The 25,316-nt window shown below is 47.8% G+C and overlaps 1 long non-coding RNA gene across 1 annotated transcript in view; it reads right to left on the reverse strand.

Moving 5' to 3' along the window:
• The window catches only part of LOC142310368 (uncharacterized), a 61,246-nt gene that overhangs the window by 21,594 nt on the left and 14,336 nt on the right, over positions 1-25,316 (reverse strand). The window contains exon 2 of the long non-coding RNA XR_012754140.1: positions 7,850-8,030. This is a non-coding gene — a long non-coding RNA (uncharacterized LOC142310368). The remainder of the gene's footprint in view (positions 1-7,849; positions 8,031-25,316) is intronic.

The following is a 25,316-nucleotide window of genomic DNA, read 5'->3' on the forward strand; positions in this document are numbered from 1 at the left end:
TTCCCGTCTTAGGTAAATTAGGATTACCAAAATTATTTATATTTGTCAAATGCCAGAATAAAATTAGAGATAGAATGTTTTAAGACATTTTTATTTCTTTCTGCAAAGTCAAACGTTTACATACACTAACGTACTATGTCTTTAAATAATATGAGCCAGCCGATATGATGATGTCATGTCTTTGGAGGCTTCTGATAGGTTTATTGACAATATTTGAGTTAATTAGGGACACACCTGTGGATGTATTTGATTGTGAACCTTAAACACATTGCTTCTTTGTGTAACATCATTGGAAAGTCAAAAGACATCAGCCAAGATCTGAGGAAGAGAATTGTGGACTTGCACAATTCTGGTTCATCATTGGCTGCAATTTCCAGATACCTGAAGGTGCCTTGTTCATCTGTACAAACAATTATATGCAAGTATAAGCAAGAAGGGAATGTCAAGCCATCATACTGCTCAGGAAGATGAAAGTGCTTTGGTCAGACATGTGCATATCAGCAACCAAACAAAGAGCCTCATGGTTATAGCTTAGAGTCTCATATGGGCAGCACCGGACCGGGTATGATATTAACCCTCCAGTGTGACCCTGAGGCAGCACACTCCAGGAGCATGTCAAAAAACAAGAGCACTAGGAGTATTGGTGCAAAAATAGAAATTTATTATAGGTATCAATAAATAACAACAAGTTAGACAAGAGACGTTTTACAAGCAAGGTTGAGGGAATAAATACCTGGGTCCCACAGACCACACTGAAGGAACTTATGTGGAATCGATATATAAGAACTTAATCAGGCTAATCTACAGGTAATCTGAATAAATATACAATTGTGTAAGATACTGAATCTCATAGATGCCAGTAAATAAATAAAGATGATAGATCCTGTAAATGCGTAACGCTCACTCCTCCCAGAAGAAGTGGTGATAACCGCGAAACGGCCGTCGGAGGTCCCCTCTGGTCTGGCCTGGCTCCCCTGCACCACCACTGTACTTAGGTAAGCACTCCTCCACCTTACCTTGTGGATATGTAATGTTTATCCTGCAAACTATAATCTGCAAACATAGGTCTGCCACTACTAACTTAGTGATGGGACTCTATGAATACCCTATATGTACCTACCTAATCTAGCAACCACATGAACCAATATAGGGGCTTCTGTGAAACCAGGCTTGATTTACAGGATCTATCATCTTTATTTATTTACTGGGATCTATGAGATTCAGTATCTTACACAATTGTATATTTATTCAGATTACCTGTAGATTAGCCTGATTAAGTTCTTATATATCGATTCCACATAAGTTCCTTCAGTGTGGTCTGTGGGACCCAGGTATTTATTCCCTCAACCTTGCTTGTAAAACATCTCTTGTCTAACTTGTTGTTATTTATTGATACCTATAATAAATGTCTATTTTTGCACCAATACTCCTAGTGCTCTTGTTTTTTGATGTGCATATCAAACCAAGAACAAAATCAAAAGACCTTCTGAAGATGCTGGCGGAAGCTGGTAAGATTGTGTAATTATCCACAGTGAAATGAGTATTGTATCAACATGGACTGAAAGGCCACTCTGCCAGGAAGAAGCCATTACTCCAAAAGAAACATAAAAAGCCAGATTAATGTTTGTAAATGCACACAGGAACAAAGACCATAATTGAATCTTGTGGAAGGATATCCAAAATGTTTGACCAAAGTCATATAGTTTAAGGGCAATGGTACCAAATACTAATGAAACATAAGTAAACTCTTGATTTTGCAGAAAATAATAAAAATGCCTTAAAACATTCTCTTTTTTATTATTCTGGCATTTGGGTAAATATAAATAACTTTAGCTCCTAATTGACCTAAAACGGGAAAGGTTTATTCTGATTTCATTTGAGATAGTGAGAAAAACATCCAGATGTGTCTATTTAAATAGTGTATGTAAACTCCTGGTTTCAACTGTACCTGTAGACTAAACAATTGTCCATCTGACAAATCTTATGTTGAACTCGAGGGTCTGAGAGAATTTCGGGGATGTATTCCAAAATGTCTACTTTGGGAAACACTAAAGCTTGTTGAGGGTAGCTGCTATACCAGGCATAGACAAGAAAGGCATTCATTTATGGGTTAAATCGGGACGTAATCTCCAACCACGTTAGACTTGGTCAGATAATCAAAGTTATACTTAATAAGTTATACAAATTTTTAGACAGAAAAGAGGGCTGACATTGAAATCAGATGGTTGGAATTACCCTTCACACACCTTATGTCCGTTGCAGTGCCCCAGTACCAGATGCCCAGTCGCCACTACTTCTCAAAGAAAGGTGTGCCTGCGCTACACCAGCATGTCGCACACAAAGTCACCGCTTCCTTGAGAAACTCTGTGTGTGAGAGCGTGCATTTCACCTCAGAAACTTGGACCAATAAGCATAGACAGGGGCGTTACATGTCGCTGACTGGGCACTGGGTAACTATGGTGAAAGATGGAGAAGAATCTGCTGTACAAGTCTTGCCATCCCCACGAGTTGTGCGTCAATCCTCTGTATGTAGAAGTTCCTCAACTGCTTCTGCCTCTTACACCCCGTCTGGGTCCTCCACCTCCGCCCAAAGCCCGTCTGGTCAGGCCACCAGCATTGTAATTGCGCACAAGGAATCCCGCACCCCTCATTACTATGCTGGCAGCAGAGCTCAACGACATCAGGCGGTCTTTAAGTTGAAATATCTGGGAAATGTGAGTCACACAGCTGACGAGTTGTGGTTAGCTCTAGAGACCGAGTTTCATCAATGGTTGTCTCCACTCAACCTGCAGCCAGGGAAGGCCGTGTGCGATAATGCTGCAAACCTGGGTGCGGCCCTTTGCCGGGGCAATGTGACACATGTGCCTTGTATGGCTCCCGTGTTGAACCTTGTTGTCCAGCAATTTTTAACCCACTATCTTGGCCTACATGGGCTTCTGCAGAGGGCATGGTCACTATGTGCTCACTTCCGCCGTTCACACGCCGCAGCTGAACGATTTGCATCGCTCCAGAAGTCTTTCGGCCTGCCGGTTCACCGCCTGAAATGTAATGTGCCGACACGCTGGAATTCGACTCTACACATGTTGCAGTGACTGTTGCAGCATCGCCGAGCCCTGGTGCAATACGTTATGACGTATAGCCTGGGCCAACGAGATCCAGAGGTGGGGCAGATCACGCTACTGGAGTGGTCTCAGATCAAGGACCTATGCACCCTTCTGCACAGTTTCGACATGGCGGCGAAGATGTTTAACGCTGATGATGCCATTATCAGCATGACAATTCCAGTCATTTACATGCTGGAGCACACTCTAAACAGTATTCGGAGTCAGGTGGTAGGACAAGAGGAAGGGAAGGAAGTACAGGAGGATTCATATGCGGAAGGGATACCAAGATATACAAGGTCTAGACGGTCAGCAGCACCAAGGCGGCAGGCATGGGACGGTGGGGGAGAGGGATTAACAAGGGCGCATGGTAGCAGCCAAACTGTTGAGGAAGGTGCAGGAGCCCAGGAAGAAATGGAGGACGAACTGGCGATGGGCATGGAAGACTCAGCAGATGAGGGAGACCTTGATCACATTTCTGTTGTTCGAGGTTGGGGAGAGAGGGCAGAGGAAGGAAGCATGATTCTCACCTCGCCGCCACCAACACAACAAGGACTTGGTCCTCCTGGATGCACAAGACATTTGAGCGCCTTCTTGCTGCACTACCTACAACATGACCCTCGGATTGTCAGAATTCAAAGTAATGCTGACTACTGGGTTGCCACACTCTTAGATCCCCGCTACAAGTCGAAATTTGGCGAAATAATTCCTGCCATAGAAAGGGACGCACGTATGCAGGAGTATCAGCAGAAGCTATTACGCAATCTTAGCTCGGCTTTTCCAATAAACACCAGTGGTGCACAGAGTGAATCTCACAGTTGTAACTTGCCAACCATGGGACTGTCGAGTCATCATCACTCAAACCGTACCAGCAACACCGTATCTGGTGGTAACAACAATTTTATCTAATTGTTTCATGAAATTTTTAGACCATCCTTTGCAAGGCCACAAGACACAAGAAGTCTGACACATAGTCAACGACTGGAGAGGATGATACAGTAGTATCTCCAAGTGAATATCGATGCCATGACTGTGCCACTGGAGTCTTGCTCATTTTGGGCTTCCAATCTGGAAAAATGGCCTGAGCTCGCCACTTATGCCTTGGAGATCTTGTCGTGTCCCGCAGCCAGCGTTCTCTCGGAACGTGTCTTCAGTGCTGCTGGGTGTGTGCTGACAGATAAGCGCAGGCGTCTGTCCAGTGACATTGTGGACAGACTAACGTTCATCAAGATGAACAAGTCATTGATCTGCAAGGACTTTTCTACCCCTGTGTCATCTTGGGGAGTGTAAGGCTATGTGCGCACGTTGCGTACTAGCCCTGCAGATATTTCTGCAGCGATCTGAAGAGCACATGTGCGCTTTAGATCGCTGCAGAAATGTCCGTAGTGAGCGCCGATTCCATGCGCTCTGCCTGCAGCTCCTGCCATAGACAGAGCAGGAGCTGCCGGCAAAGCGCAGGAAAGAAGTGACATGTCACTTCTTTTTGCGCAGCGCTTCGGCAGTAGCCGAAGCGCTGCGCTCTGAGACGCCACGTGCGCATGGCCCCTGCACAATCTCCATAGACTGTGCAGGGGACGCAGGACGCATGCAGTTACGCTGCGCTGCAAAGCGCAGCGTAACTGCATGAATTTACGCAACGTGCGCACATAGCCTAAAGGCTTGTGGATTTTTGATTGTGCTTTATGCAAATCAACATGTTAAGTTTGCAACTGTGGGACAATCAATGCCACTTAAGTGGTGTCTGTGGCCCAATTTTTTGAAAAAATGGAGACTGGTTGGAGTCCCCTTGCTGTGTTTTAGATGATCGTTCATCAAGATGAACAAGTCATGGATCCGCAAGGACTTTTCTACCCTTTTGTCATCCTGGGGAGAGCAAAGGCTTGTGGATTTTTGATTGTGCTTCATGCAAATCAACATGTTAAGTTTGCAACTGTGGGATAATTGATGCAACTTAAGTGGTGTCTGTGGCCCAATTTTTTGAAAAAATGGAGACTCAGGTTGGAGTCTTTTTGCTGTGTTTTACATGATTTTAGAAGGGCATGACATGCCTATATCTGTGTCTTCTCCTCCTTTTACTCTTCCAGCTCTATTCTGTCAGCATGAGTATATGTACTTGTCACTTTTCCATGTGTTTGTGGTGTCTTCTGAGTTGTTTGTCACCTTTTGGACACCTTAGAAGGTGTTTTTGTAGGTGTTTGCATGTGTTTGCTTGCCATTGTTTTCAATGGGGTTCAAAGGTGTTCGCCGAACATTCGTCGAACACACCCGCCGTTCGACGAACCGAACTCGAACACTAGGGGGTGGCTCATCTCTACTGGTCAGTTTAAGGTACACAATTTGAAGGGGTCGTAACAGTGTTTCATCAAAGTGGGCCTCCATGGACTCTAATGTAATCAGGTCTGCAGCAGGATTCATTGTCCTTCATCTGGTGGGGGGTGGGGAGTCTTTTGTTCCTCTCTGCAGGGTATACACAATCCTGAAGACAAAGTGATAGACTGGGCTTCTGGAACATTTTATACTTTGAGCTACATATAGAATATATTTATGTGATGGGTGTGATGAGTACTTCTGCCCATCCAAGGGGCTGATCCCAGAAGAGGGAGAACAATATCATGTTTGGTCAGTGAGTTGATGCTGTGATGTGGGTGGAGGGATGAGTAGCAGTTTCTGGGAACTTTTACAGCACTGAGAGCTGGTTACATTGATGTTATTGTTGTGTTTTATTAGAGATTGCTTGCTAGTCAGTTTAAGGCACCCAATTTGAAGAGGTTGTAACAGTGTGTCATCCTAGTTGGTCTCCATGGACTCTAATGTAAGGAGCCTGCAGTAGGATTGATTGTCCTTCATCTGGTGGGGGGTTGTGAGTATTTTATTCCTCCCTGCAAGGGGCTTTTCTAATACACAATCCTGCAGACATGGCCAGAGACTGGGCTTCTGGAACCTTTTGCATACTTGAACCTTTGGCCTTTGATTAAGGACGCTCTTTTGCGTCGGAAACGCGTCAGGGTCTTCTGAATATGGATGGACTTTTTTAACATTATGTAAAAATAAAGAAAGAAATTATTTTACGTTGGGTGTGCCGATATTTTTTTCCTCTTATTCAAGTTATAGTCCACCTGGCAGACTTCATATCGTTGCACTCCTTGGATGTGTGGTGACCTATTCCATTGGGCATGTCAAGTTTCTTCCACTTCGTCTGTTGTTGTAGGATTCATTATCATTCATCTGGTGGGGGGGTTGTGAGTATTTTATTCCTCTCTGCAAGGGGCTTTTCTAATACACAATCCTACAGACATGGCCATAGACTGGGCTTCTGGAACCTTTTGCATACTTTGAGCTACATGTAGAACATGTTTATAGGGATGGGTGTGAGTACATCTGCCCATCCTTGGGGATGATCCCAAGAGGGGGAGAACAATAAGCCACATGTTTGGTCGGTGAGTTAGTGCTGGGTTGTGGAGGGACGAGGAGCTGTTGCTGTGGCCAGGTCCTGGTGCCCATGAATTGACTATAAAAATTTGAATCTGAATACAAGTGCTACGGTTGTGATATCAATCGTCTGGATTTGGAGAACTATAATAATTTTTGGTTGGAACTGGATAATACGCGCTATGGTTGTGATATCCGTCATCTGGAGGTGCATAAGGACTATTGTTGGCGGCTGGAGCTGGATACAAGCACTATGGTTGCATTATCCATCATATGGAGGAACATAAGGACTATTGTTGCTGTCTGGAGCTGCTGGATAATACTCGCTATGGCTGTGATATCCATCATCTGGAAGAGCATAGGACTATTGTTGACAGCTGGAGCTGGATTCACACGCTATGGTTGTGATATCCGTCATCTGGAGGAGCATAACGACTTTTGTTGCCGTCTGGAGATGGATACACGAGCTATTGTTGTGATATCCGTCATCTGGATAAGCATAAGGACTATGGTTGCTGCAGGATCGTCTACGGAAGAAATAAAAATTGTTGCTTAATTTACCTGCCTAGGTGATTAATACAACCCACAACCTCAGATCTTCACTTTCTGTTTGAAAAGACATGGAAAAAAAACAGACCAAAGATGTGTGGACGTATCATCAAGCACTAAGATGTTAGTCTAAGCACACAAAAGATTTTTTCTGTTATTAATCCTATGAAGATTTTTTCAGGAGGTTGCTGCAAGTCGCTGCTATTCATCTCTAAGCAACCATGTGTAATCGAGTTATTGCACTCCTACTCAAGAAGCTGCGGAATAATAGAGCACACTCACATCATCGTGCAGGACGACATCTTTAAACCCCATTACTGCTCACATAATTCCTTTTTATAAAGCAGCGATCTCCCACGCTTAGAAAACACTTTAAAGTGTACTTGTATTACTAACCTAGAAACTAACGGTAAGAAAGTCATCTTTCCCTGAATAAATGTGCTTCATCTATTCAATCTGCTGTGGAATCACTGCCTGCGATTAGTGCAGCTACCATTTAGGATGGAAGGCAGTGCCAGCAAACTAGGGTATTTTTAAGATTACGTTCCCAAAGTATTTTTTTATGCATTTTTTGAGTGGATCAGCTCCAAAATCTTCCTGAAAAATGTTTGAAAAATTCTTCTTATTAGTGCTCGTTCACCCATATGTATTTTTGGACTGAGTGCTATCCGTCAAATTATCGGATTGCTCTGAGACCAATGTAATTCAAGAGGCAATGCACGTCCAATTCTTTCCTCAGACAAAGAGGTCCGAGGAAATAAATCACTTACCTCCGTAAACCTGTAGCACGGCGTGGTAGTTGTGTTGGTCAGGTAGTCGTATGCCGCTCCCCAACACACTACATGAAGATAGAGGTCCTGGCTGGATGTCTGGATTTTCACTAGTGGGGTGGTACGCCCTGGCAGGCTGTATGCTGCCATTTACTTCAGCTGGCCAGGACCAGATGTTAATCTGTTCAGGAAAGAAGACCACCAGTTCTTTAAAAACAACTAAATAGACTTAAGGTGGCTTTACACGCTACGAGATCGCTAAAGCGATCTCGTTGGGGTCATGGAATTTGTGACGCACATCCGGCCGATGTGAGATCAGCGAGATCGCAGCGTGTAAAGCGGCCTTTACACTAGTTAACCCCTTCAGTGGACACCACAATAAAACCTATGCTTTCTCATCATATTGCCAAAAAATTGAACAAAACGTTGCCAAAGAGTTGCATGTAAATAAAAATAGTTTCAATGAAAATGTCCTATTGCTCACAATAAACCAATAAAAACACCAATTCATCCCACAAAAAAAATAAGAGTTCATATGACTTTCAGAACAAAAATAAAGAAACTATAGCCTTCAAAATTCGTAGATGCAAAAAAAACGTTATTTTGTAAAAAAAAAAAAAGTCTTTTAATGTGATAGTAGCCAAACCTAAAAAAAACCCTAGATAAACATGGTATCGCTGTAATCGTACTAACCTAAGGAATAAAGCCGCCTAATCACTTATAGTGATTAGTGTAATAGTGCAAAAAATAGTAATAAAGCCATTTCTTCAACTGCTGTTGATTTATTCATTCTGCCTCCCAAAGATCGCGGCTCACATTTATCCTGTGTTTGCACTCTACGCTGAGCACTTACACCATAAATTATGTATGGATCGCTAATAAACATGATTCAGACAAAATTCCCAATGGAAAATTTCCTGTAATGAAGCAGAGGGGTTACTTTGTACTGGCCTGTGGTCCGGAGGTGTCCATCTTTTCACGTATCTCTTTAGGTGCGCATAAAAGTGCGGTCAGCAGCAGTTTTGTGCACCTTTAAAGAGACGGACACAGGTATTTTTTGTCACAAAGACTCGTCCAAGTCACTTCAAATGTAGTGTGGTCCTTAAAAAAATGGTTTGGTATGTTTTGTTGAAACAATGAGAAGTTGCAGATAATCTTTTAACCCTTCTAACTCCCTAACAAAAAAAAGTTTTAGGCACTGAATAAGGATCATATCGGTCAGAAACGTGCTGCCTTTTGTGTTTATTCCACATGCTCTTTACCTACTGTGCCTTTTTGATTGCTTCTGGTTTTTTTCATCATGATTGAATAAATGGATTTTATTTTAGAATTGTTTGGATAACTTTTGTGCCATTTTTTTTTCTACAATTATTTTTGTTTAACTTATCAACAGCACCTCACACTTACGAGGTTTCAAGCAGGTTGTTTACAGACAGAAGTGGCTACTGAGCTTAAAGTGTCACAGAGTGTCATTAGTAATGTTGAGCCACCCCCCTAGTGTTCGAGCTCGGTTTGGTTCGTCGAACGGCGGCCTAGTTCGGCGAACATTCGACGAACACCTTCGAACCCCATTGAAAACAATGGCACACAAACACATATAAACACATTATACATGTACACATACAGTTAATAAACATTGCTATTACACTTACAGGTCCCTGCAACGTGTCCTGCACTCTGTCTCCCGCCGCTTTTCCTTCCAATCATCGCTGCGCCCTCCTGGTAACCAGCACTGATGATAGGACCTTCCGTGACTTCGTCATAGCATGTGACCAGTCACGTGTGTATTATCTCATTGGCTATAGACTGGTCACATGGCTAGACGTCATGCTAGGTCCTGTCAGTGCATCTCTCTGGTACGCGGTGCTCGTTTGAGCATCTCCGTGTACCGGCGAGATGCTTGGGCACACGCTTGGCTCCCCGTTCCTGCATGTGGGTGCTTTTTACAGAGTCAGCCCACATGCAAGGACTGGATGCCACAGCCGGTGAATAACGGAGATCACCGTTGCTATAGTAACCCGCCTGTCAGATTACTATTTCAACGGTGGCAGCGGGGACGTCACCGCTTACAACCTGCAGCCTCTGCTCACTCACAGAGTGATTAGACTGCACGGGAGCAGCAGCGTCTTCCTCCCATGCAGTGCTGTCTGATGTAGCAGAGCTGCATGTGTCGCGGGCGGGGAGGAGGGTGTCAGCACACCGCGCTCGCCCCCTTCTGCTCGGGTCCGGCGGCCGCTGCTCAGTGGTGGCTCGAGCCGTAGGCCGGATCCCGGGGGTTTCTCGAGCGGCACTCCTCGCCCGTGAGTGAAAGGGGTTTGTTGGGTGTGGGGATTGTTATAGTTCGTGACGCCACCCACGGTTGTGGTGATTGCACCACCGCTGCTCTGGATGGGGATCCCGGGGATGGTGATGGGGAGCAGCCAGGTGTTGTGTTGCCCCTCCGTGGGTAGGGGTTGGTGATCCCGGGGCCCGGTGATGGGTTGTGAGGTGCGGGGCCTGGTGGGCGCAGGGACGCGGGGGCAGCGCTGTGCCTTGCGGCACTGTGGTACTCACTCAGCCTGAGACACGGACACAGTTTGTACGGTAAACCAAACGGCTGGTAGGACGGTCCCACAGACGGCTGCACCTGCACTCCCGGTAGTTGACGGTGATGTCCCTCTTCCTTGCACCTATGGTTGACTTGTGGTAGCGGTGGATTCCCTCCGGTTACCCGCTCCCCGACTACAATCTGGGCCGGAGGAGCTCTACACTTTGCCCGCAGGCGCTGGCCCTGAGAAACTGGTGCCTTGGCGGTGGCGGTGTCTCTCTTGTACAGGTTGAGCTGTTGCCTTCAATCGGGACTTGGTTGCTGGGGGATCTACGTCCCCTTCACTGACGGATTCGGCAAATTTGGCGACTCCTAGCCTTGCCGGGGTCCGAGAGGCCCCTGCCCTGGTGCTGACTGTCCTTCGGAACACTGCTCCAGACCACCGGGCACACAGCCAACGGGGTCCTTCCAGGAACTTCCAAACGGTCCCACTCCAGACGGTCACCGCCGTCGCTGACCTTGCTGATCTGGCCCTACACAAAGCTGGACCCTTCAGGCTTTCCTTCCTTCTTGTCACCTCACTTGCTTTCCTCCTTTTCCACTTTTCTACTTTCACTTGGTTGTTTACTCCTTTCTAGCCCTCAGCTAGACTTCACTCTTCCCCTGCCCGGGGCTATCTGCCTGGTCCTTCCTGCCTCCAGCACTGTGACCTCCTTGGTGGGCGGAGCCAACCGCCTGGCCCACCCCCTGGTGTGAATCATCAGCCTCTGGAGGAAGGCAACAAGGATTTGTAGTTTAGCTGTGATGTGCCTACCTGGAGTGTGGGGTGTGGTGGTGTTGTGACCTGTGACCCCTGGCTTGCCCAGGGCGTCACATTCCCCCTTAGCAAAATGCAGACCGTCCGCGGGCTGCCGTCCTACACCGGTTTTATTTTTCTGAAAAAGATAACATTTGGTAATTAACATATAACATTTTTAATAACTCTTCCCAAGACGGGAGGCACATTTCTTAAACGTTGCAACGGTTTACGGTTACGGTTTCCGCTCTCTCCCACCCAAGCAACCTGGCCCTGATGCTGCCCCTAAAGCCCAGGCAGCACCCCTTGACCCACAGTCCAGCACAAGTTACCCGAGCGGGATATGTCCTTCCCCTCCAGAGGGTAGCCACCGGTTCCTTTGGTGGCTGGGCCCTAGCCTGCTCTGCTCAGGGCCCTCCCTCCAACCTGCCTCTCCGGAGGCGGCATTGCAGAAAACAGTAACGGTAACCAACATATTTACAAGCCACTAACGTCTGTGGTTGCCCTGCAAGTTCACGGGCTTGTCCATGGATAGTTCCCATGCATTTTTAAACGGTCCACACGGGGACAACGGTGCCGGCTCCTGCCGGTTGCAAATCACAACAGATAATCTAGTGAAAACTCGGTAATCATCATTTTCATTTTTCAAAACTTTTAAACAACAAACAAACAGGTGGTCCCCATGGGGACGGTGCTACGGGCATCCGCTGCCCTACTCCGGTCTTTCTGCTGCTTCATCCGAGGGAGGGGATGCAGAGCTCACCCTGCTCTCGTTGCTGCCCCTGAGCTTCACATCCAGGGCAAACCACCCCCTCTCTCCGCAGTGCCGGGTATACCGCACCATGTCCCCCGGTATGAGGTTACGGCCAGGATGCTCCTCGGGCAGATGGGCATTCACGTCCCGCCGGGCCACAAACACTTCGGCCTCCAGGCCCGGTTCATATATAAATCCATAGCCCCGGCGGACATCAAACCGCCTCACCTGCCCTTCATACAACGGGCCCCGGACACGGAAGGTCGCCTGCCGAAGATTTTCCTTCTCCCAAATGGCTCGGGCTACCAGCTCGGCTTTCCTTCTCTCCCTCTCCGCGATCTCCAGGCCCAGCTTTGTCGGCTCCCTATCCCAGTATGGCGCGGCTGCCAGTGCCGGCGCACGGGTCGGGCCCCGCGGGACATCCAGAACGTTACCTACTGTCAGGAAGGTGGGCGGCGTATCCCGCGGTGTCATGGCCTTGGGCGCTGCCTTGCAGCAACAACCCGGCGCCACCTCAGCCGAGGTGTGGGGGATGGGCACAGGGGCTTTCCGCAGCTGGGCCTTCGGCTCGGAGCGGGTCATCGGCTCCGGCTCGGGGACTGTCTCTGGCACACGCTTCGGGGCCTTCCATGGCAACACCTCCGGTTTGCTACGGGCTCCGGCTACAGGTCGGTCCGCTGGGGCGGACGGGCTGGGTATCGCTACCGGTTGCGGTGGTAGCGGGCCTAGTGGCGGGGTCACGGCCCCCGAGACGGGTGGCGAGGGAGGCAACGGGGGGAGAGGGCTTGGACCGGGTCCCTCAGCCGCAGCGACCGATTCCTCCGGGACATAGGGGCGTGGGTCACTCACCCTCCCTTCCTCCGCTTCCTCCTCGCGTCTCCGCACGGTGGCTATAACGTCCGCCATGTCGGTCTCCCACTCCTCCAAGAGGAGCTGCATCTTGACCTGCAGCCTTAGATGGAGCTGCGCGGTCCGGATTTCCACCCACGCTGCGGTTCCCGGCGCGGGGGCCACGGTGCTTCGGGACGGCATCCACATGGTGACTTTCTCTCTTTCTTCCAGGAACGGTATGCTTGCAGGGTCCTGGCGTCCCTGCTTTTATAGCTGCGACTACATGCCGCCAGCCGCCATCGCGTCCCCCTTAGCTCTTTCCGGCCCCTCCTCTCTCGGGGCGGGGTCTTGGCCTTCGCGCCTCTACTGCTCGAGAAGACGCTCGAGCGGGAACTTTTCGCGCCAAAGATGGCGGCTTCTGCAATTTTTCTGCCGGATACCTCCGGCGGTAACAAGGCGCACCTCTACCAGACGGCAGAGCGGTAAGATCCTGTTCGTGACGCCAAGTTGTCGCGGGCGGGGAGGATGGTGTCAGCACACCGCGCTCGCCCCCTTCTGCTCGGGTCCGGCGGCCGCTGCTCAGTGGTGGCTCGAGCCGTAGGCCGGATCCCGGGGGTTTCTCGAGCGGCACTCCTCGCCCGTGAGTGAAAGGGGTTTGTTGGGTGTGGGGATTGTTATAGTTCGTGACGCCACCCACGGTTGTGGTGATTGCACCACCGCTGCTCTGGATGGGGATCCCGGGGATGGTGATGGGGAGCAGCCAGGTGTTGTGTTGCCCCTCCGTGGGTAGGGGTTGGTGATCCCGGGGCCCGGTGATGGGTTGTGAGGTGCGGGGCCTGGTGGGCGCAGGGACGCGGGGGCAGCGCTGTGCCTTGCGGCACTGTGGTACTCACTCAGCCTGAGACACGGACACAGTTTGTACGGTAAACCAAACGGCTGGTAGGACGGTCCCACAGACGGCTGCACCTGCACTCCCGGTAGTTGACGGTGATGTCCCTCTTCCTTGCACCTATGGTTGACTTGTGGTAGCGGTGGATTCCCTCCGGTTACCCGCTCCCCGACTACAATCTGGGCCGGAGGAGCTCTACACTTTGCCCGCAGGCGCTGGCCCTGAGAAACTGGTGCCTTGGCAGTGGCGGTGTCTCTCTTGTACAGGTTGAGCTGTTGCCTTCAATCGGGACTTGGTTGCTGGGGGATCTACGTCCCCTTCACTGACGGATTCGGCAAATTTGGCGACTCCTAGCCTTGCCGGGGTCCGAGAGGCCCCTGCCCTGGTGCTGACTGTCCTTCGGAACACTGCTCCAGACCACCGGGCACACAGCCAACGGGGTCCTTCCAGGAACTTCCAAACGGTCCCACTCCAGACGGTCACCGCCGTCGCTGACCTTGCTGATCTGGCCCTACACAAAGCTGGACCCTTCAGGCTTTCCTTCCTTCTTGTCACCTCACTTGCTTTCCTCCTTTTCCACTTTTCTACTTTCACTTGGTTGTTTACTCCTTTCTAGCCCTCAGCTAGACTTCACTCTTCCCCTGCCCGGGGCTATCTGCCTGGTCCTTCCTGCCTCCAGCACTGTGACCTCCTTGGTGGGCGGAGCCAACCGCCTGGCCCACCCCCTGGTGTGAATCATCAGCCTCTGGAGGAAGGCAACAAGGATTTGTAGTTTAGCTGTGATGTGCCTACCTGGAGTGTGGGGTGTGGTGGTGTTGTGACCTGTGACCCCAGGCTTGCCCAGGGCGTCACACATGGGTTGAAGGAGAAAGAAGACAGAAGACCAGGATCGTGGAGGGGTGAGAGGGAGTAATAAACATGGAGTCTCTAAGGCGGGCTTTACACGTTGCGACATCGCTAGCAATGTCCAGCGCGAAAGCACCCGCCCCTGTCGCACGTGCGATATGTGGTGATTGCTGCTGTAGCAAACATTATCGCTACGGCAGCTTCACACGCACGTACCTGCTCGGCGACGTCACTAATCAGCCGGCCAATAGAAGCGGAGGGGCGGAGATGACATAACATCCCGCCCACCTTCTCCCTTCCGCATTGCCGTCGGGACGCAGGTAAGGTGATGTTTGTCACTCCTGCGGGTTTACACACAGCGATGTGTGGAGCTGCAGGAATGACAAACAACATCGTACCTGCCGTCAACCCGACATTATGAAAATGAACGACGCTACACAGATCACCGATTTTCGACGCTTTTGCGATCGTTTATCGTCGCACCTAGGATTTACATGTTGCGATGTCGCTACCCGGCGCCGGATGTGCGTCACTAACGACGTGACTCCGACGATATTTCGGAAGCGATGTCGCAACGTGTAAAGCCCCCCTAACTGTGTCTGTGTATTTATTTCTATTAAAGTATTTTTTCTCTGTGTGGTGTCTTTTTTTAACCCTTTATTAGAGATTCTTAATGGCCGGGTCAAACTTGCTTGACATTAAGAATCTCTGGCTTAATACTGGCTAGTAAAACAAAGCTAGTATTAACCCATTATTACCCAGTGAGCCACCTGTCACCAGGGCAGCTGTAAGAATTGGATACAGCGCCAGATGATGGCGCTTCTATGAAAGCGCCATTTTCTGGGGTGGCTACGGACTGCAATTCGCAGCAGAGGGGCTCAGAAAGCACATGCCAACCTGTTCTGCGGATTACAATCCCCAGCTGCCTAGTTGTACCTGGCTGGACACAAAAATGGGGCGAAGCCCATGTCGGTTTTTTTTTTAAATTATTTCATGAAATTCATGAAATAATTAAAAAAAGGGCTTCCCTATCTTTTTAGTTCCCAGCCGGGTACAAATAGGTAACTGGGGGTTGGGGGCAGCCGTACCTGCCTGCTGTACCTAACTAGCATACAAAAATATGGCGAAGCCCACTTCATTTTTTTGGTGGGCAAAAAACTCCTGCATACAGTCCTGGATGGAGTATGCTGAGCCTTGTAGTTCTGCAGCTGCTGTCTGCTCTCCTGCATACACTAGTGAATGGAGCATGCTGAGCCTTGTAGTTCTGCAGCTGCTGTCTGCTTTCCTCCATACAGACAGACAGCAGCTGCAGAACTACAAGGCTCAGCATACTCCATCCAGGACTGTATGCAGAAGTTTTTTGCCCCCCCCAAAAAATTACGTGGGCTTTTCCATGTTTTTGTATGCTAGCCAGGTACAGCAGTCAGCTATGGGCGGCCCCCAACCCCCAGCTGCCTATTTGTACCTGGCTGGGAACCAAAAATATAGTGAAGGACTTTTCTTTTTTTTTTAATTATTTCATGAAAAAAAAGGACATGGGCTTCGCCAAATTTTTGTGTCCAGCCAGGTACAATTAGGCAGCTGGGGATTGGAATCCGCAGCACAGGGTGCCCAAGCTTTCTGGGCACCCCTGCTGCGAATTGCAGTCCGCAGCTGCCCCAGAAAATGGTGCATTCATAGAAGCGCCATCTTCTGGCGCTGTATCCACCTCTTCCAGCTGCCCTGGTGACGGGTGGCTTGCTGGGTAATAATGGGGTTAGGGCTAGCTGTATATTATCAACTGGCCCTAAGCCCGAATTCATAGTGTCACGCCAATATTAGACATGGCCACCATGAATTTCTAGTAAAGATAAAAAAAAACACAACACAGAAAAATATTTTTATTAGAGATAAAACACAACAGTTAGTGACTCCATCTTTATTGAAATAAAGAACGCGCCTCCGCAGTAATTCTGGGTCAAGGGTCCCGCGCCGTCCAATCCGGATCCAATATCTGACTGGTTTGCTGGAAGGCAAAGCGATCAGATGATGTGTCAGGTTCAAGGGCCTGAATCACATGACACAGCAGCTGATTATATAAATGGCTTTTATACAATCAGCTGATGCATCAGTGCAAAAAAAACAAACAAACAAACTACACACTTCTGTGCAGACTCCTGTCCGACTGCAGTAGCTGATAGTTTAGCTGGCCGGGCGGTAAAAAGACGGCCTCACTGCTCAACTTATAGTGTCAGCTGATTCCGTCAGGTGACCGCATCAGCTGATCATCGCCAGGTCTGAGAGAGAGAAAAGAGGACAGGACTCAAACTCGTGAACTAATTCTTCTTAGGCAGTAGTTCTACCCATTGAGTCACTGCCTCTAATGAAAAGCATAGGAAGATTTGGTAATCTTGACCTCTGTATTGCACTTGAGAATCCATAAGTGGATTATTCAGCTACAAAGAGGAGAGAGAGAGGGAAAAAGAGAGAAAAAGAGAGAAAAAAAGAAAAAGAGAGAGAAAAAAACAGAGAGAAAAAGAGAGCGAGAGAGGGAGAAAGAGAGAAAAAGAGAGAAAAAAGAGAAAAAAAGAGAAAAAGAGAGAGAAAAAAAGAGAGATGGAGAAAAAGAGAAATAGAGAGAAAAAGAGAGGAAAAGAGAGAACGAGAGGGAGAGAGAAAGAGAGAGAAAAAGAGAGAAAGAGAGAAAAAGAGAAAAATAGAGAAAAAGAGAGAATGAGAGAGAGAAAAAGAGAGAAAAAGAGCGAGAGAGAAAAAAGCAAGAGAGAAAAAGAGAGAGAGAAAAAGAGAGAGAGAGGGGGCGAAAGAAAGAAAAAGAGAGAAAAAGAGAGGGAGAAAAAGAGAGAAAAAAAGAGAGAGAGAAAGAGAGAAAAATAGAGAGAGAGAAAATGAGAGAAAAAGAAAGAGAGAAAGAGAGAGAAAGAGAGAAGATAGAGAGGAGAGAGCATTGCAACCTCATTCCGTGAACTGCTCCGATTTTAGAGGTGTGTCCCGCGGCTCACAGCTGATGTACGGCTCCTCCCCTCAGTGCATAATAAAATTAAATAAGAATTATAAATAAATAATAATTATAATTTAAAATTAAATTCTTTACCGGGACAGCCGGACTCACCGCTCAACTTATAGTGTCAGCTGATTCCGTCAGGTGACCACATCAGCTGATCATCGCCAGGTCTGAGAGAAAGAAAAGAGGACGGGACTCGAACTCGTGAACTAATTCTTCTTAGGCAGTAGTTCTACCCATTGAGTCACTGCCTCTATTGAAAAGCATAGGAAGATTTGGTAATCTTGACCTCTGTATTGCACTTGAGAATCCATAAGTGGATTATTCAGCTACAAAGAGGAGAAATAGAGAGAAAAAGAGAGAAAGAGAGAAAAAGAGAAAAATAGAGAAAAAGAGAGAATGAGAGAGAGAAAAAGAGAGAAAAAGAGCGAGAGAGAAAAAGAGCGAGAGAGAAAAAGAGAGAGAGGGCGAAAGAGAGAAAAAGAGAGACAAAGAGAGGGAGAAAAAGAGAGAGAGAGAAAAAGAGAGAAAAAAAGAGGGAAAGAAAAAGAGAGAGAGAAAATGAGAGAAAAAGAGAGAAGATAGAGAGGAGAGAGCATTGCAACCTCATTCGGTGAACTGCTCCGATTTTAGAGGTGTGTCCCGCGGCTCACAGCTGATGTCCGGCTCCTCCCCTCAGTGCATAATAAAATTAAATAAGAATTATAAATAAATAATAATTATAATTTAAAATTAAATTCTTTACCGGGACAGCCGGACTCACCGCTCAACTTATAGTGTCAGCTGATTCCGTCAGGTGACCACATCAGCTGATCATCGCCAGGTCTGAGAGAAAGAAAAGAGGACGGGACTCGAACTCGTGAACTAATTCTTCTTAGGCAGTAGTTATACCCATTGAGTCACTGCCTCTAATGAAAAGCATAGGAAGATTTGGTAATCTTAACCTCTGTATTGCACTTGAGAATCCATAAGTGGATTATTCAGCTACAAAGAGGAGAAATAGAGAGAAAAAGAGAGAAAGAGAGCGAGAGAGAAAAAGAGCGAGAGAGAAAAAGAGAGAGAGGGCGAAAGAGAGAAAAAGAGAGAGAGAAAAAAAGAGAGAAAAAAAGAGAGAGAGAAAGAGAGAAAAAGAGAGAAAGAAAATGAGAGAAAAAGAGAGAGAAAGAGAGACAAAAAGAGAGAAGATAGAGAGGAGAGAGCATTGCAACCTCATTCGGTGAACTGCTCCGATTTTAGAGGTGTGTCCCGCGGCTCACAGCTGATGTCCGGCTCCTCCCCTCAGTGCATAATAAAATTAAATTAGAATTATAAATAAATAATAATTATAATTTAAAATTAAATTCTTTACCGGGACGGCCGGACTCTAACTCGTGAACTAATTCTCCTTAGGCAGTAGCTCTACCCATTGAGCCACTGCCTCTAATGAAAAGCATAGGAAGATTTGTTAATCTTGACCTCTGTATTGCACTTGAGACTCCAGAAGTGTATTATTCAGCTACGAAGAGGAGAGAGAGGGAAAAAGAGAGATAAAGACAGAAAAAGAGAGAGAGAGAGAGAAAAAGATTGAAAGAGAGAGAGAGAGAAAAATTGAGAAAAAGAGAGAAAGAGAGGGAGAAAGAGAGAAAAAGAGAAAGAGAGAAAAGAAGAGAAAAAGAGAGAGAGAAAAAGAGAGAAAAAGAGAGAGAGAGAAAGAGAGAGAAAAAGAGAGAGAGAGGGAGAAAGAGAGAAAAAGAGAGAACAAGAGAGAGAGAAAAAGAGAAAAAGAGAGAAATAGAGAGAGAGAAATAGAGAGAAAGAGAGAACAAGAGATAATGAGAGAGAGAGAGAAAAGGAGAGAAAAAGAGAGAGAGAAAAAGAGAAAGAGAGAAAAGAAGAGAAAAAGAGAGAGAGAAAAAGAGAGAAAAAAAGAGAGAGAGAGAGAGAAAGAGAGAGAAAAAGAGAGAGAGAGGGAGAAAGAGAGAAAAAGAGAGAACAAGAGAGAGAAAAAAAAGAGAAAAAGAGAGAAATAGAGAGAGAGAAATAGAGAGAAAGAGAGAACAAGAGATAACGAGAGAGAGAGAGAAAAGGAGAGAAAAAGAGAGAGAGAAAAAGAGAAAATGAGAGGGAAAAAGAGAGAAAAGAGAGAGAGAAAAGAGTCCACAGAGATGGCAGAAATACACAAGACCACATACTCCACAATGGCAATACAAAGCAACAGAGGGCAACAACATGGCAGAAATAAGAACATTGCTCAACACATTGTACAGCAAACTCTTGGGACACTACTAAAATATGCCACCCAAACCCACCACTAAATCCGGTTATGTCCTATGAAAATCTATCCTTCCTCATTATAAGGTATATCAACTAAATATGACATCCTTAGTTATCAGCAGCTGGAACATTCAAGGATTGAATGCCTCAGCTTTTGGGTCCAAGACAAATGACCCAGACTTCAAACAAAGGCTAAAGATCATTGACATCCAGATCCTCCTGGAGACATGGGCCCGGGCAGAGGAGGAATCTCTCGCACCCATGGGATACAAGGAATTCTCTGTCTCCGCCCAGAAAAACAAGAACACCAAACACGGCCGCTGCTCAGGGGGCATACTAATATGGTACAAGGAGGAGATCCAAGAACATATCAAGGCAATAAAAAGAGGAGAAAGCCATATCTGGATGAGGATAAGTAGCTCCATCCTCACTTCTCAGCAGGACATCTACCTCTGCGCAGCCTACATCCCTCCATCAGAATCCTCATACTTTAAGTTGGACATCTACGAGGAACTTCAGAGGGAGGCTGCCGAATTCCAGTCCAAAGGTAAGGTGCTCATCTGTGGAGACCTGAACGCCAGGACAGGTACAGAGAAGGACTACCTGTCACCTGAAGGAAACACATACGTCCTGGGAGATGAGCCCTTCTACAGAGACTCAGTACAGACAACAAGAAACAGCTATGACAGAGTGGTGAATAAAAGCGGCAGAACACTGCTTAACCTGTGCCGGAACTTGGGGCTGCATATACTGAACGGACGCAGCAGGGGTGACTCATTAGGGAGATTTACAATAAACTCCCACATGGGCAGCAGTGTAGTGGATTATGCCATAACAGACATAGACCCAGCAAATATAAATGCCTTCATAGTCACCCCCGACACCCACATGTCAGACCACAACCAGACACTGCTGTACTTGAGATCCATGGACAAGTCACCCACACAAAAGCCCCACTTGAGCTGTCTCCACAACTTGCCACCATCCTTCAAGTGGCCCAAACAGTTAGCCATTGAATACACCAACATGACCAACAGAACAGAGATTAAAGAGCTGCTTGTAAATTTTCACACAAAATCCTATACATCAAACCAGCAAGGGGTCAACCTGGCAGTAAACGACTTTAATAACATCCTATATACCATGGCAGAGCTAGCAGACCTCAGAAGGACCAACTCCAAGAGACCTACAAATAAACAAGGCCAAAAATGGTTTGATAAAGAATGCAAGGCACTGCGCAACTCCCTAAGAATAGTCTCAAATCAAAAACACAGAGACCCGGACAACAAGGAGCTAAGAGTGGTCTATGACACCCTACAGAGGCAATACAAGCGAACCCTCAAGGAGAAAAAACAAAAGCACATCTCCCACAAACTGCAGCAGCTCGAAGACTCCCTCCAGGACAACTCATTCTGGGAGACATGGAGCCATATCGGTACAAATCCCAAGAAAAGCACCCTCCACATTCAAAATGGCAACATCTGGCACAGCTACTTCAAAGGCCTCTACAAGAATATCCCAGAAGAAGACCTAACCCCAGACCAGGAACATCTAATGACTAAACTGAGGGACATGGAGGAGACAATCAAGGACTTTCAAAATCCTCTGGACATACCAATCAGTGTGCTGGAAATAAAAGACAGAATCAAACTGCTAAAATGTAAAAAGGCCACGGGCAGTGACGGCATCCTGCCTGAGATGATCAAATACAGTTCCCCAGACATTCATGCAGCACTGGCAAAACTATTCACCCACGTCCTGAGTGCCGGCTACTTCCCTCAAAGCTGGAATCAAGGTCTCATAACGCCCATCTACAAGAATGGAGACCGATATGACCAAGCAAACTACAGAGGGATCTGTGTCAACAGCATTCTGGGAAAACTGTTTAACAGCATCATTAATAAAAGGATTATCGCCTTCCTCACCCAGGGTGAGATCCTCAGCAGAAGCCAAGCTGGTTTCATTCCAAACCACCACACCACGGACCACATTTACACCCTGCAAAGCCTCATCAAGACCCACGTCCAAGGCAAAAAACAGGGGAAAATATCTGCATGTTTCGTGGACTTCAAAAAGGCATTTGACTCAGTTTGGCATCCAGGTCTGTTCCTGAAACTTCTGGAGAGCGGAATAGGTGGCAGAACCTACGATGTGATCAAGAGCTCATACACTGAGAACCGGTGCAGCGTGAAGGTGAACGGGAAGAGGACCTTTTTCTTCCGACAGGGCCGTGGGGTCAGACAGGGCTGCAGCCTGAGCCCAACTCTATTCAACATCTATATAAATGGACTAGCAACAGCTCTAGAGTCCTCCCCCACTCCAGGCCTCAGTCTGTATGACCGAGAGGTGAAGTCCCTGCTGTACGCAGACTACCTCCTGCTACTCTCCCCAACCGAGAAAGGCCTCCAAGATATTCAGCACCACATGGGCGCTTCCCATCAACCAAAAGAAGACCAAAGTCATGGTGTTTCAGAAGAGGAACCAGAATAAAATAAACTCTCCCTCCTTCACATTAAATGGCACCACGCTGGAGAAAACTAGCAGCTATACCTACCTCGGTCTGGAGCTAAGCAATAACGGGACCCTCAAGCAAGCAGCAGAAGCCCTGAAAGGAAAAGCGTGCAGAACCTTCTACGCCATCAGAAGACAACTGTACCACCTTAAACCACCTGTGAGAGTCTGGCTCAAGATATTTGACAGCATCATCACCCCTATACTGCTATATGGCAGCGAGGTATGGGGCCCAGTGACCTACGCAGACCACACAAAGTGGGATTCCAGCCCAACTGAAGTCTTCCACATGGAGTTCTGTAAATATCTCCTCCAAGTCCATCGCAGCACCTCAAACATAGCCTGTCGGGCAGAGCTGGGCCAATTCCCCTCATGGCTCAGTATACACAAGAGGGCGCTATCACACCAGGCACACATACAGAACAGCAACACCAGCTCCTACCATCATAAAGCCCTGCTGAGCCAGAGCAAGCCAGGAACTGCGGCAGCCAGTCCAGCCAAAGTCAGCAACACACCCTGACAAAAGCCCAAATAAAAGAGATCTCAGAGAGCTGCAAGATGCAATACATAGAGGACTGGAAGAGTGAATTAGAGAACTCCCAGAAACTCACCATCTACCGGTCACTGCGGAGGGACTACACTCTGGCCCCATATCTGGAAAGGTTACGCCACCCCAAAGACAGGCAGACCCTGAGCCTTTACAGACTGAGTGCCCACAGCCTAGAGGTGGAAACAGGGTGCCACCGACAGACATACAAGCCGCGGGAGAACAGACTGTGCCAGCACTGTCAGCAGGGGGCTCTGGAGGACGAGGCGCACTTCCTGCTGCACTGTGACAAATACTCAGCAGTGAGGGCCTCCCACTTCCAGAAATTTACCACCCATACCCCGGACTTTCCATCCATGGACAAGGAGATGAAACTCCGCTTTTTACTGGGGGAAGAGGATTCAATGGTGGAGATCACCGCCCAATATGTCACCACATGTCATAAGCTGAGGGGAACATAAGGCCCCTAAATGGACTTTCAGAGCCCAAATTGTGCCCCCAACTCCCCATAACCCTGATCCCCTCCCACCACACTTACTGTATTTCTCTTGCTTTGGCAACACTAATTGTATTTTGGTCCTGCCAATAAAGCATATTTGAATTTGAAAAAGAGAGAGAGAGAGAGAGAGAGAGAGAGAGAGAGAGAGATGAGAGAGAGAGGAGAGTGCAATGCAGCCTCATTCCGTGAACTGCTCCGATTTTAGAGATGTGTCCGCGGATCACAGCTGATGTCCGACTCCTCCCCTCAGTGCATAATTAAATTATAATTATAAATAAATAATAATTATAATTTAAAATAAAGTAAATTCTTTACCGGGACGGCCGGGACTCGAACTCATGAACTAATTCTCCTTAGGCAGTAGCTCTACCCAATGAGCCACTGCCTCTAATGCCTCTCATGAAAAGCATAGGAAGATTTGGTAATCTTGACATCTGTATTGCACTGGAGAATCCAGAAGTAGATTATTCAGCTACAAGGATGGATGGAGGGATGGATGGATGGATGGATGTAGAGAGGGATGGATGAATGGATGGAGGGATGGATGGATGGAAGGATGGATGGATGAAGGGATGGAGGGAGGGATGAAGGGATGGATGGATGGAGGGATGGATGGAGGGATGGAGGGAGGGATGAAGGGAGGGATGAATGGATGGAGAGATGGGGGAGGGATGAAGGGAGAGATGGAGGGAGGGATGAATGGATGGAGGGATGGAGGGATGGACGGATGGAGGGAGGGATGTAGGGAGGGATGGATGGAGGGATGGATGGAGGGATAGAGGGATGGATGGAGGGATGAAGGGAGGGATGAAGGGAGGTATGAATGGATGGAGAGATGAAGGGAGGGATGCAGGGAGGGATGAATGGATGGAGGGATGGATGGATGGAGGGATGGAGGGAGGGAGGGATGGAGGGATGAAGGGATAGAGGGATGGATGGAGGGAAAGAGGGAGGTATGAATGGATGGAGAGATGGAGGGAGGGAGGGATGAAGAGAGGGATGAATGGATGGAGGGAGGGATGGAGGGATGAATGGATGGAGGGATGTATGAATGGATGGAGGGATGGATGGATAGAGGAATGGATGGAGGAATGGATGGATGGAGGGATAGAGGTATGGAAGGAGGGATGTAGGGAGGGATGAAGGGAGGGATGAATGGATGGAGAGATGGAGGGATGAATGGATGGAGGGATGGATGGATGGAGGGAGGGAGGGATGGAAGGATGGATGAATGGATGGAGGGATGGATGGATGGAAGGATGGATGGATAGAGGGATGGATGGAGGGATGGAGGGAGGGATGAAGGGAGGGATGAATGGATGGAGAGATGGAGGGATGAATGGATGGAGGGATGGATGGATGGATGGAGGGAGGGAGGGATGGAAGGATGGATGAATGGATGGATGGAAGGATGGATGGATAGAGGGATGGATGGAGGGATGGAGGGAGGGATGAAGGGAGGGATGAATGGATGGAGAGATAAAGGGAGGGATGAATGGATGGAGGGAGTGATGGATGGATGGAGGGATTTAAGGATGGATGAATGGATGGAGGGAGGGATGGAGGGATGGATGTATGGATGGATAGAGGGATGAATGGAGGGATAGAGGGATGGAGGGAGGTATGAAGGGAGGGATGAATGGATGGAGAGAAGGAGGGAAGGATGAATGGATGGAGGGAGGGATGGAGGGATGAATGGATGGATAGATGGAGGGATGGATGGAGGAATAGAGGGATGGATGAATGGATGGAAGCATGAATGGATGGATGGAGGGATAGAGGGATGGATGGAGGGATAGAGGGAGGGATGGAGGGAGGGATAAAGGGAGGGATGAATGGATGGAGAGATGGAGGGAGGGATGGAGGGAGGGATCAATGGATGAAGGGAGGGATGGATGGATGTATGGGAGGGCAAACATCGGCACTACCGCACTCATCACCGCACACACGCAGGCACTACCGCCCCAATCATCACCGCACACGCAGGCATTACCTCAGTGATGTCCCCGCTGA

The sequence above is a fragment of the Anomaloglossus baeobatrachus genome, chromosome 5 (assembly GCF_048569485.1).
Source record: "Anomaloglossus baeobatrachus isolate aAnoBae1 chromosome 5, aAnoBae1.hap1, whole genome shotgun sequence".
Taxonomy (NCBI): Eukaryota; Metazoa; Chordata; class Amphibia; order Anura; family Aromobatidae; genus Anomaloglossus; species Anomaloglossus baeobatrachus.